The sequence below is a fragment of the Propithecus coquereli genome, unplaced genomic scaffold, assembly GCF_000956105.1.
Source record: "Propithecus coquereli isolate 6110/MARCELLA unplaced genomic scaffold, Pcoq_1.0 Scaffold138, whole genome shotgun sequence".
NCBI lineage: Eukaryota > Metazoa > Chordata > Mammalia > Primates > Indriidae > Propithecus > Propithecus coquereli.
In genome coordinates this window covers 5,714,708-5,727,442 of record NW_012138080.1, presented here as the reverse complement: position 1 = coordinate 5,727,442, position 12,735 = coordinate 5,714,708, and the positions used below count along the sequence as shown (strand labels likewise).

The 12,735-nt window shown below is 39.9% G+C and overlaps 1 pseudogene; it reads right to left on the bottom strand.

Annotated features, from left to right (window-relative positions):
• Positions 1-1,047: 1,047 nt before the first annotated feature.
• Positions 1,048-12,392, bottom strand: LOC105806117 (annotated as a pseudogene).
• Between the last annotated feature and the right edge of the window lie 343 nt (positions 12,393-12,735).

Sequence of the window (12,735 nt, the reverse complement as noted above, 5' to 3'; positions counted from 1 at the left end):
CGGGGATATTGTAGGGACCCCTGAGTACCCTGCTTTTGTCTTTCATCTTTATAAATCTATAAAACTATACCTTCGTCTCTGTGTATTCTTTTATTTCTATTATTTTCCATTTTCTATTATTTTCTTATCCTTTGCGACGACCCCTACCTAAGGGACCTGATTTTTTGCTGAGAGCGTAGCTAACTCCCCGCAATGTCCCACAGAACATTAAAAGGGGTGGGGAGAAGGTCAGAGGGTAGTGGCTTGTATTCTGTGGAAATAAAAAGCTTAGTTCACATTAGGCACTGATAAAACCTAATGGCTGGGAAAGACCATAGCTCAGACAGACTTGCTGGAAGAGGTCTCTAGTAGGGACCAAGAGGGGAAGGTTCAGAGCATCCTCAGCTTGAGGCACAGCAGATATAGAAAGTCTGGAAGGAGCTAAGTATTAAAGTAATGAGAAGCAGAACACTCTCAGACTTTAGTTTTAATGGGATAATTTTTTTTAAAAATCAAATCAAACACTGAGTGCCAGTCACAACAAATGCTGTGCGTTTATGGTCACCTGGTAGCATAAGAATATTGCAAGAGCATCTCCAGTTAACCAGTAAGTCTTGCTAGGTGGTGTTTTTGTGCATGGGAGAGGGCCGAAGGGCTTGGGACGGCTGACAATCCAACATAATTCCCACGGAATCAGAAAGGGTAGAATCCTGGGTTGCCGGCCTGTTAGGGGCTGAGCAGAGTAGAAGCAAAGGCTTCTAAGTGACTGCAGATTCTCTGCAACCAGCTTTGACCCAGGGAAGAGGAGCCTGATTCTTACTCTAGAGAAGGTGGGGGGGGGACCTAACCCATACCACATGCATTAGTCCTGGTCACCCTAAGGTTGATGGGCAACTCACACCAGGCAGGGGAGGGAAGCTGGTTAGGGAAGACCTCAAATGTATTATCAGTGCCTCAGACACAATTTAATCTTAAGTATTTAAAAGTCCCCTGAAACAAAACAAGAGTATAACTTATTTTAAACTTAATCACTTTTTGGTAGTCAGTTTCTGCCCCCAGTCTCCAGTTTTACCCTGACTTGGAGTCCACAAACTTCATTAGACCATCCGTGCTCATGGACTTGGGCCTCTCAAGAGAGAAGCCAAGGGCTCAGTTCCATATGAGCTGTGTCATTATGCCAGTGCCTGTGACATCCCAAACAGGACCATGTAGTAATTCATGTCCATCATGCCACAGTACTGGAGCAGCACCCCACTGTGAGCACTGACCTGCTCCAAGGAGATATTGGGTACATTTTGCACAGTTGAGCCTCAAACTTGAACATGGGGTCATTCAGCAGGTGTTTCAGAGTAAACTTTCACTGACGGGTATATCGTGGGTCAGTTTTCCTTAGTACTGCATGGCCATACCCTGACACAACCTATCCTGAGTTGAGTGTATTCCAGTAGAGTCTTGTCTGACACATCTTTGCTAACTTTTCTCTAGTTGTGTTAGCCAGACAAGCACTTCTGAACTTGCCAGTCCATGTAGAGGCCCTGGTAGCCCATTAATGGCTGCTGCAAAGGACAGGTAAGGGTGCAAAAGGGCACTGCCCACCAAGTGGCTGATTTGGGCACTAACATTGCCGCCCTCTTGGTCACTGTGGATGATGAGGTTCATGTGCATGAGCTCAGTGAACTGAGTATCAGGATAGCCTAACATGTTGGTGACATTGTGGGACCATTCCAGTTTAGAGTCAGTGGCCCCAATACTGCTGACCTCCCAGTAAATTCTGATAGATCTTTGTTGCAACACAAGGTAGCTTTGCAATCAGATCCATATAGCCTTCATAAATCAACTCCCAGTACTTGCTTTGGGTGATACCCTCTGCGCATGCTTTGTCAAAGTTACTTTCACCATTGAGGGCTATAATGGCTGCTCTGAGCTGAGACATGAGGTGTAGATTGGTGGGAAAATTGTCCTAGTATAGTGACCATATGAGAAGGCAGAGCTGCCCTCTTTGAGAGCCAATATGACTGTTCCCCTTGTGGAATTCATTCAGTTGCCAGCAGCCAAGATAAACCCTTGGGCAGGGGTTCTTCCCCACCCTTAGCATTGGGCAGAAGTTTCTGGCATTCAGGGATACTGTGGCCTTGGAAATGGATGTCTTCATCAGGATCAAAACTGATGTTTCATATACTGATCACTTCATGCCTCTCATAGTGATTCATCATGTCCACAGTGATTTGGTCCACCACCATCTTGCCATGTTGCTGCCTGAAAGTCTTAATTCTGTCCTGCTCCTTAGGTATCAGGTCAGCCAATATGTCTTTCATCTTCATGGAGGAAGCACTGGCATGCCAGGCAGCAAGAACAAGACAAGATGCATTCTTCACTCCCAAGAGCCAGGCAGCCACAGGGAGTAAAGCCGTGGCAGGCCAACTCCGGGATCTGATGGGGAGGGGAGGAGGGGAAAGAGCTGCCACAGGAAGGGGAGCTGCTGTGCCAACGAGTGGACAAGGTTGAAAGGAGGCAGCTCACAATATATTAGGTCATTAAATATGAAATGTCCAATTTCTAATCAAAAGTGTAGTTTAATATATCCCAAACAAGAAGCAGTACAATTAATCAAAGTATGCACCTAAACTATAGACAACGTTTTGCGATCTTAACGGTAGTTTATTTATGCCAGCAGCGAAGAACCCTGGAGAGCAAGTGGTGATGAAATCGCCAAAGACATTTTCCACACAGCTTGTTGAGAATTGAATATTTTTCTTTGCAAGAAGTGGTCCGAAGCCTGGAAGAAGTGGTAGTCAGTTGGTGCAAGGTCTGGTGAATATAGTGGATGACAGAGACTTTCCAAGTCCAGTTTCTGTAGTTTGAACAGTGTTGTTTGTATAACATGTGGCCCAGTGTTGTCTTGCAAGAGGATTGGCTTGTCTCTATTAATCAGTCTCAGCAGCTTAATTGTAAGCATCCTCATCATTTCATCTAGTTGGTTGCAGTAGATATCCACTGTAACTGATTGACTAGGGTTCATGAAGCCGTAGTGGATAATACCAGGGCCGGACCACCAAACAGACCCCGTTAGCTTTTTTGGAATATTCGGTTTTGGATTGTGTTTCGGCACTTCATCTTTATCCAACCATTGTGTCGAGTGCTTCCGATTATCAAAAAGAATCCATTTTCATGACATGTAACAATACAGTGTAGAAATGGTTCACCTTTATGTCATGACAGCAAAGAAAGGCAAGCTTGAAGACAATTTCTCTTCTGACTCTTGTTTAATTCATGTGGAATCCATCTATCCAGCTTCTCATCAAATCTTGCTGATTTGTTTCAAATGGTCCAATATTGTTGGAATAGTAATGTCAAACCTTGCTACTCATTCACACATAGGTTAAGATGGATTCACTCCCACTACAGCTGTCAGCTTATCATTATCTACCTTTTTATTTTATATTAAGTGGGCGTCCAAATGTAGGCAGCCTAGCTCAGTAGATGGGGCACTACCTGGGCAATAAAGTGCTCCCAAATTCCAAATTCAGTTCTGCTACTGATTGGCTGAGTGTGGCGAGTAAACCATTTGTTTCTTTGTCTCACTCAACCCTTTGGCCTTGTAAAATATAAAAGCAGAACAAGAGTTCTACATGGCCAGAGAAGTCCTTGCTATTTAATTTGAGGAATTCCTCTACTAAAAATAGAAAGAAATTGGCTGGACAACTAAAAATATATAGAAAAAATTAGCTGGGTATGGTGGTGTATGCCTGTAGTCCCAGCTACTCGGGAGGCTGAGGCAGAAGGATCGCTTGAGCCCAAGAGTTTGAGGTTGCTGTGAGCTAGGTTGACGTCACGGCACTGTGGCGTTAGAGTGAGACTCTGTCTCAAAAAAAATAAAAAAAATTTGAGAAATTCGTGGCTCTAGGGCCAGTGTTTATTTAAAAATAAAGCCCTCCTGGGGCAGTGCCGCAAATAGTATCTCCTCCCTGCTCCCTGCCCTCCCCTCGTCACCACACTGTACAGCCCAATCAGGGGTGGCGAACATGCAGCCTCAGGGACACATGTGGCCCTCCAGATCCCCAAGTGTGGCCCGTAAAACAGTAGCAGCTATCCTTGGAACCAAAGAACTGGATCAGTCAAATAGTCTGTTATTTTTGTGTATTTATTCAAATAGTACCCACACGTCTTTTCTCAAGTTAGGCTGCCCAAGCATATAGATGATTTCAGAGGACAATAAAGAGCTTTAAAGTAGTGATAAGAATGCCACAGAGATGACCAAATGGATTCATGAGAAAAAATTTAAGAACTAAGATTCTTTTTCCCAGAGAATGGAAAACATATTTGGGGTAAGGATGACATTATTGCAACCAGTTTCAACTGTTGGAAAGATTACTTTATAGAGGATAGCAACTTTGATCCCTGTCCCACTAAGGTTAGAGCAAGAAAGTAGTCATGAAGAAATTAATTATGTTAGATACAGGCAGAGAGTTCTGTTAAGATGTTAGAAAGGGACTTCCCCTCTCTGTTCTGATCTGTCTTGATATGTTACAGCTATCTCAGACTCAGAGAACTGGACTGTCCTTTCAAAGCTCATCAAGATCACCAGCTTTCCAGAGAAAAGCTTACTCATCTGAGTCTTAAATGTCTCCTGAAGAAACATTGTAGCCTCCCTTAGTGTCTTATTCGGTCATTTTAAATTCTTGCAGCAAGAACATATTAATGTGGACTAGAAACCCACTGTGCATTTGGGCTCATTTCCTCTTTCCTCTGGGAAGGGAGGACAGATGATCACCATCCCCCATGTAACACCCCTAAAGTACTAAATTCCTATACCATTGTCTTTCTTTTCTTTCTTTTTTTCCTTAGCTCTCACTGGGTCTATTTCCAAAGCCTTAATTATTGTTCTTGCCCCTCTGTTTTTATGGTGAATGGTAACCCTGACACCTCCTAACCCCAAGAACTAGAGAATTCTTGGCTTTATCTTTGTATTAAGAATTTAAATGCAGTGGAATGTATGAGCAGAAATAGGTCATTTTTCTTCTGCAGATCACCGATTGCAAGATTTCATTTCATAAAAACCAGTATATCAATTTTCTATTGAAAGTACATTTTTGTGAAGCATGAAAAAATTTAATCCCGAGGTCTGTGGCTGTCAGAGAAATGAATGGCTCTTCTATTTTGAAATGACTGTCAACAAATATGAGGACCGGGTATAATTTCTCTCCTTGGTGAACTGTCAAGCTTCTCTTTATGAATCCGGCATGCTCCAGGTGACTGAAGTAGTTTCTCATTTTCAGAAACTGGTGCAAACAGTTGTTTCTCTACCTGTGGCTTATAGTCCTATTGCCTAGGTCTGAAAAATATTCTGAGTTGTATAGTACTTAATGCAGAGAATTGAATAAAGTGATGTTTTATACTTATTTTCAAATTATTTTATTGAGGTGAAATTCACATAACATAAAATTAACCATTTTAAAGTGAGCAATTCAGTGGCACTTAGTACATTTATAATATTGTGCAACCACTATCTCTATCAAATTCCAAAATATTTTTATTGTCCCACAAAGAAATCCCATACCCACTTACCACAAGGCCCTAGTAATCGTCTATCTGCTTTCTGTCTCTATGAATTTACCTATTCTGGGTATTTCATATAAATGGAATCATTCAATACATGACCTTTTGTGTCTGGCTTCTTTCCACTTAGCATTATTTTCTCAAGGTTCATTCATGTTGTAGCGTTCTTTTTTTATACCACAATTTGTTTATCTATTCATCCATTGATGGACATCTGGGTTGTTTCTACATTTTGACTATTATGAATAGTGCTGCTATGAACATTTATATACCAGTATTTATTTGAATACCTATTTTCAATTCTTTCAGGTATGTAGAGTAGAATTGCTGGGTCATATGGTAATTTTATGTTTAACCTTTGAGAAATTCCTAAACTGTTTCCCCGTATTTCTTTTTGAAAGAGAAAACCCACAGCATTAATGAAATGAAATTTTCTTAGTAAGGGAAGTACAGCCTCTGAACCTGAGAATTTTCTGAAGAATGAAGGGCATATAGTTGTTTGTAACAAAAGCATTTTAGCTAACTGCCCCTGCTCCTGGACAAACAGAATGGAAGTAGACTCTGAATAACAACAATAACAATAACCCCAACCTCCAAAAAATACCAGGGGAAGAAATCTCAAATCAGCTCCAAAATCCAGTTAAGTTTTTGCTACGTTGTTTCTCTGAGATGCTTCAATCAGAACAGATCTATCGCCCATGTTCCTACTATAATTAACCTCAAAATCAATGAAGAGAATTGCTTTAAATGAAGAAGCCAATTTTGAGGAGATTTATTTTGAGGAAAACCTGAAAAACAGTCTAAGGTTGGCAGAAGTCAGGTTTGTTCCCCTTTCTTCCTGTTGACATAAGGATCCGTACTTTGAGTGTTTAACTAATTTTAGCAAATTAATTACTATTTAATTATCATGTAGAAAGACATCTGCTTATTTTCCCAGACACACCTACTCTGTTATGAGTAAATTTGTATAAAGACTAATCTAATTTGCCTATTGTAGAAATAGACTGGACTTTTAAAAACGTCATGCCTTATGTTCAGTTTTCAGAATGTTCAGATATTGCCTTTTATGACATTGATATTGAAGATGCAGTGGAGCCTTGAATGATGCATACTCATACCTTATCCTAGAGTGCCAATAAAAGGCTGTAGGAAACAATTCACCATTTCTATAACGCCATGCTCGATTAAGCTTCGCTGGTCATGGTATGTGATGGAATTACAACCATAACATAGTTAAGATGGAATAAATTAGAAACAAAAACTTTATTCTTTCTCAAAGGTTTTGTTCAAGTCAGTATAATTGAGATAATGTTCCCAAATAGCACACCCAGAAAATGAGCTCATCCTTGGTGGATCCTGCCCTGTTGTAATTCAGAATTACTCCTCAGAATTACAACTCTGTTACAGTCCAAGTAGCATGGTTTCCAGGGAATGAATCCTCAGAGAACCCTAGCTAGCCCATCAGAGGAACTGCTCGTTGGCTGCTAATCCACTGTGTCTATAATAGTTCAGCCCTGATCCCTGACATTATGCTGCCTGAGTCACATGCCCTTGGAGAAGATGACGTTAGGTTTAAGTAGAAAGGTTAAAAGAGGACAGGGAGGCAGGGCAGCTTGAGGCTAGGCAGATGCACTCTTTGGTCAGAGAGCATAGGAACAGATTAGGCAGAACAGACTATGTGGGATCTCACTGTCTTCATAGAGAAAAAGACTTCTCCTTGAGGAAGACTCAAAAATTCCTGAGAAGAGAATAATGATTATGCCTGTAGAAAAACAAAATGTCCCTGAAGTGGAATTTTTGAACCCAGTTATACATAATTGGTTGTACAGAGAAGAGAAAGCCTGACACTTCAGGATTCAAACGTATTTGGGAATATTTGGTTCATAGAAAAATTTATATTTAAACCTTAAGTCTCAATCTCTCCTTATCCCAGGTTATAACTTTAAGATATTAGGCTGGTTAGACTACCTAAAGTTTGATTAACATTTTCCAAGGACAGTAGAAATTATTCTTTGTATGAGAGTTGATATTCATCTTTTGGTAATTTATCTTCTCGAGCTATTATAAAACACTTAAATTACTTTTGATATTTTCACAAAAATCTTGGGAAATGCATCTGGTCCAAGTTAATAATTCACAGCAATATTTTTGGATGGTGCCTGGGTTCACTGCCCACATAAACTGAGCCCAGGCTCCACATTATATTAGAGATCATCAGGTGATATCCCTTCAGCTGGCACACAGGGGCCTTCCTTCTCTTGCCAGAGCAGAGGGCAAGTTCTTGGTAAACGTGCAAGGCTCATATGACTAATGAGAGAGTGGTTTGGCCGCTAATGAAATTCTAAATCCCATTAAACCAAAATAGAAATCAGGGCATCACATCAACTTTGTGAAAGCCCCAAGAACTATTTCTGTCTCTGATATAGGGAAAATGAATTGCAGAACCTCAATGAAAACAAAAATCCATAAATGTTGCCATACCCACCTAATCCCACATTCCGACACCAGCAGCAGTACCAAGGGAGTTTGTGGAAGGAAAGCCTGGTTTCTCCAGTATCTATCTCAAAAGGTCAGGAACGTGTTTCAGCTTCCATCAGTAAACCTACTATCAATTCACCAGACATAGGGTTTACCTAACCATTTAGAAGCTATTTCTGTAACCCATGTATTCTCAGCTTCTCAGTCTATGACTACAGTGGAAAGTATCCTTCCATTTATATCCAAAATATCACAATATTCTATCAGTCCATTGGCTGGAAATTCCTCTCTCTCAAAGTGCTTTTAACTATATCTGAAACTTTACTGGTACTAACTTATATATGCTCTAAAACAGAGGCCTCCCATGCTTCCCCTCTAGCTTTCTTAACTCATTGCTTTGACCTCCAGGAAAGCTCTGCTACCATAGGAACATTCTCTCTACTTCAGCCTCAGGAAAGAGAAACTTTTTTGTTTGGTACAAAGAGGACATCCTGATAATGCTTCCTGCTTTCTGGTGGGGCTGGAATGCAGACACAATACCTTTTGGGCCTAGGAGTTCCTTGCCTGGAGTTCCTTACCAAGATATATTGGTTATTTTCTTCTATGAACTGGTGTTGTCCCTGCTGCCATTCCTGACAAAAACAGAAGTTTGGTGTTGCTGCTATCCTGGGGACAGCTCACCACAAGCATGAGTCTGCTTTAGGTCTTTCCATACCTCAAAGTTCAAGACCAAATGGATCCTATTCCCGAGAGAGGTGGAAGTCCCTCCTTCTATAGTCCATAGTTTCAATTTATTTCCCACATGGGGATTATCCATTTCCCAGGATGACCGATAGTGGAAACATCCATACTCTGAAAAGAAAAGCCTACTTCCACCCATCCAGCCATCCATCCCTCCCAGTGGGTGTTCCTTGGCCCCAATAATACAATCTCAATATTGTCTAATATTGACCCATTTCCCAAAGTCAGGGTTAGTCTCTTTTATCCATAGTCACTTTTTTAACACTTGTATTTTCTACGCTTACTATTTCTTAGTTACAGGGATCTCTAGGTCCATTAGTGTGTCAGTCAGGGTTCAGCATAGGTCAGGAAAGAGATGGCATACTTCATGTAGGCAATTGAGAGAAGTTAGTGAAGGCAATATTTACAAGCATAGGCACATTTACAAGAAATCAGCAATAGAGTATAGTGTCTGGAGTGAGCAAGAAGGAGGAGCTGTTTCTGCCCAGAAGTCTGAAAGGGGAAGGGAAGATGCATTTACCAGAACTTAGAAAGAACATGGACAGAGCTGTCTGACAAGTGTACTAGCCTTCGGTAGATAGACTCAGCCCCCTGGGCGCCCTGGCAGGGTGGGAGCTGGGGGATAAGTACCCCAAACTCACCTTCCTCCACATTTAACTTTCCTACAACAATGCGTCCCACCCCCACCCCATTCTCCAAACCCAACCTTAAGCCAGAAGGCAAGGGCACTTGTTGATGCAGTCCAAATAGATCAGCTTCCTCCAGCCAGAGCAGGGTAGAGAATGATAAAAAGTACATCTGGAGGGGGGAAGGGTTTCTAGCAAAATTAGCTACAGTTTTAATTTTTTTCTCTAAATTTATTTCCTGAAAGTTGTAAGAAATGTTCTTATGTTAGTGTACAGATTCTACCAGTAGATTCACTTCGTTGTTGCCTCTTGATTTTAAAAGGTTTAAGCATGTGCCCTCTAAGTCATTGCTTTCCCAAACTCAAGAGCCCTTGTTATTTTTATTTTGGTCCCTATTCAGCAGCAGCTCTTTCTCTTCAAAGATTTTATTGTGCCTCTCTGCTCCTTCCGAATATCTTTCATGATTTTCTTAAGGCGCAGTAACCAAAACTGTATACTTTATTCTAGAAGCATGTATCCTAAGATAAGAATAGAAGGTATGCTAATTTAATCATTAGAACCTTAAGAACAATAAAGTTAAAATAAAATTTAGAGAAATAGAAATTGCAACAGTGTTGAAAATGGAAACAATTTAGAGTTAGTTAGGAATTATTAGGAATTAGCACAACATGGACCATAAACTTGAAATTCATAGCAGGCCTTGGGGTAAAAGTTTACATAAATTTTAATATATTTTTGGTGGCTTGAAATTGATGCTATTTATTGGGAATATTTTGCATGGCATAATCAAATAGCACGCATGAGTAGATATGCGCATGAATCTAGCCCCCAAATACAATTTCAAATGTGATAAAAGTGGTGGGGGTGAGGGTGGAGGAAGGAAAAGACAGCTAAATCTTCCATTCTTTTTGAGAATGGATAATAATTAATTTTTTATGTTAATATGAAAATGTAGGCTTAAGTATTTAAGGGCACCTGTTAGTGCTATAAAGATGGGAATCAAAACTTTTTGTAATTCTATTTTTTATTGATACATAATAGATGTACATATTTTCAGGGTACATTGATAATTTAATACATTCATATAATTTGTAAAGATCAAATCAATGTAGGCCGGGCGTGGTGGCTCACGCCTGTAATCCTAGCACTCTGGGAGGCCGAGGTGGGCAGATTGTTTGAGCTCAGGAGTTCGAAACCAGCCTGAGCAAGAGCGAGACCTCGTCTCTACTAAAAATAGAAAGAAATTAATCGGACAACTAAAAATATATATATAAAAAAAAAATTAGCCGGGCATGGTGGTGCATGCCTGTAGTCCCAGCTACTCAGGAGGCTGAGGCAGAAGGATTGCTTGAGCCCAGGAGTTTGAGGTTGCTGTGAGCTAGGCTGATGCCACGGCACTCTACTCCAGGCAACAGAGTGAGACTCTGTCTCAAAAAAAAAAAAAAGATCAAATCAATGTAATTAGGATATCCATCACCTTAAATATTTGTCTTTTCTCTATGCTAGAAACATTCAAATTAGTCTCTTCTAACTATTTTGAAATATATAATAGATTATTGTAAACCAGAGTGATTGATCAAACACTAGGTCATAGTTCTTCTATCAAAATGCATATTTGTACCCATTAATCAATCTTTCTTCATTCTCCCTCTTCCCAGCCTCTGGTAACCATCAATCTATTCTCTGTCTTCATGAGATCCACTTTTTTAGCTTCTACAGATGAGTGAGAACATATGATTTTTCTCTTTCTGTGCTTGGCTTGTTTCACTTAACCTCCAGTTCCATGCATGTTGCTGCAAATGACAGGATTTATTGTTTTTTATGGCTGAATAATATTCCATGTGTGTATATGCCACATTTTCTTTATCCATTCATCCAGTGATGGGCACTTAGTTTGGTTCCATATTTTGGCTCTTGTGAATAGTGTGGCAATAAACATGGGAGTGCAAATATCTCTTCGATATATTGATTTCCTTTCTTTTGCATATATGTCCAGTAGTGGAATTGCTGGATCATATTGTAGTTCTATTTTTAGTTTTTTTGAGGAACCTCCATACAGTTTTCCACAGTTGCTGTACTAATTTACATTCCCACCAACAACGTATGGGGGTTCCCCTTTCTACGCATCCTCACCAACATCTGTTATTCCCTGTCTTTTTGATAAAAGCCATTTTAACTGGAGTGAGATGATATCTCATTGTGGTTTTGAGTTGCATTTCTCTGATGACCAGGGAAGTGGAGCATTTTTTCGTATACCTGTTGGCCATTTGTATGTCTTCTTTTGAGAAATGTCTACTCATATCTTTTGCCCATTTTAAAAATCAGATTGTTTTCATGCTGTTGTTTGAGCTCCTTATACATTCTTATAATTAATCTCTTGTCAGATGGATAGTTTGCAAACATTTTCTTCCATTCTTTGGGTTGTCTCTTCACTTTGTTATTTGTTTCCTTTGCTGTACAGAAGCTTTTTAGCTTGATGTAATCCCATTTATCTATTTTCGCTTTGGTTGCCTATACCTTTGAGGTTGTACATGAAACATCTTTGCCCAGACCAATATCTTAGAGCATTTTCCACTGTTTTCTTCTAGTAGTTTAATAGTTTCAGGAATTATATTTAAGTATTTTATATGTTTTGATTTGATTTTTTACATGATGAGGGATGGGGATCTGGTTTCATTCTTATGCATATGGTTATCTAGTTTTCCCAGCACCATTTATTGAAGAGGCTGTCTTTTTCTTGTTGTATGTTCTTGACATTTTTGTCAAAAATGAGTTGGCTGTACATGCATGGATTTATATCTGGGTTATCTATTCTGTTCCATTGGTCTATGTGTCTATTTTTATGCCAGTGCCATTGTGGGAATCAAAACTTTTAAAACATTAGATATGAGAGAAAAGCAATAACAAAAACTCTACCATCTCTTAACAGAAATAATTAGGAAAGGAAAAAAATCTGCAACCAGGAAGCATAATAAGTAGGAAACATAAATTACAACAACAGACATACCGCATTCTTTATACATCTGTAATTCATCTTTGACTCCTCTCTCACTCACCATGTCTGTGCAGTTGACTCATTTGATTTTTCCTTGAAAAAGTCTCTTGTGTCTGACCCTTTGCATTCCCACTACCACCCCCATAGCTCCTCTAGTTCTCTGGGGCCTGTACTAATTCTGTAGCTCTAGCACAGTGCATTCAATTAATACCTCAGCCTTTACACACAGCAACTAGAGCAATCTTCATAAAGCATAACATCACACCCCTGCTCAAAAGCCTTCAAGGGCTCTCCATTTCTTACCATCTACTCTCTTACCTGGTTTTTCACACCTTCTATAATATGACCCCAGTTAACCAT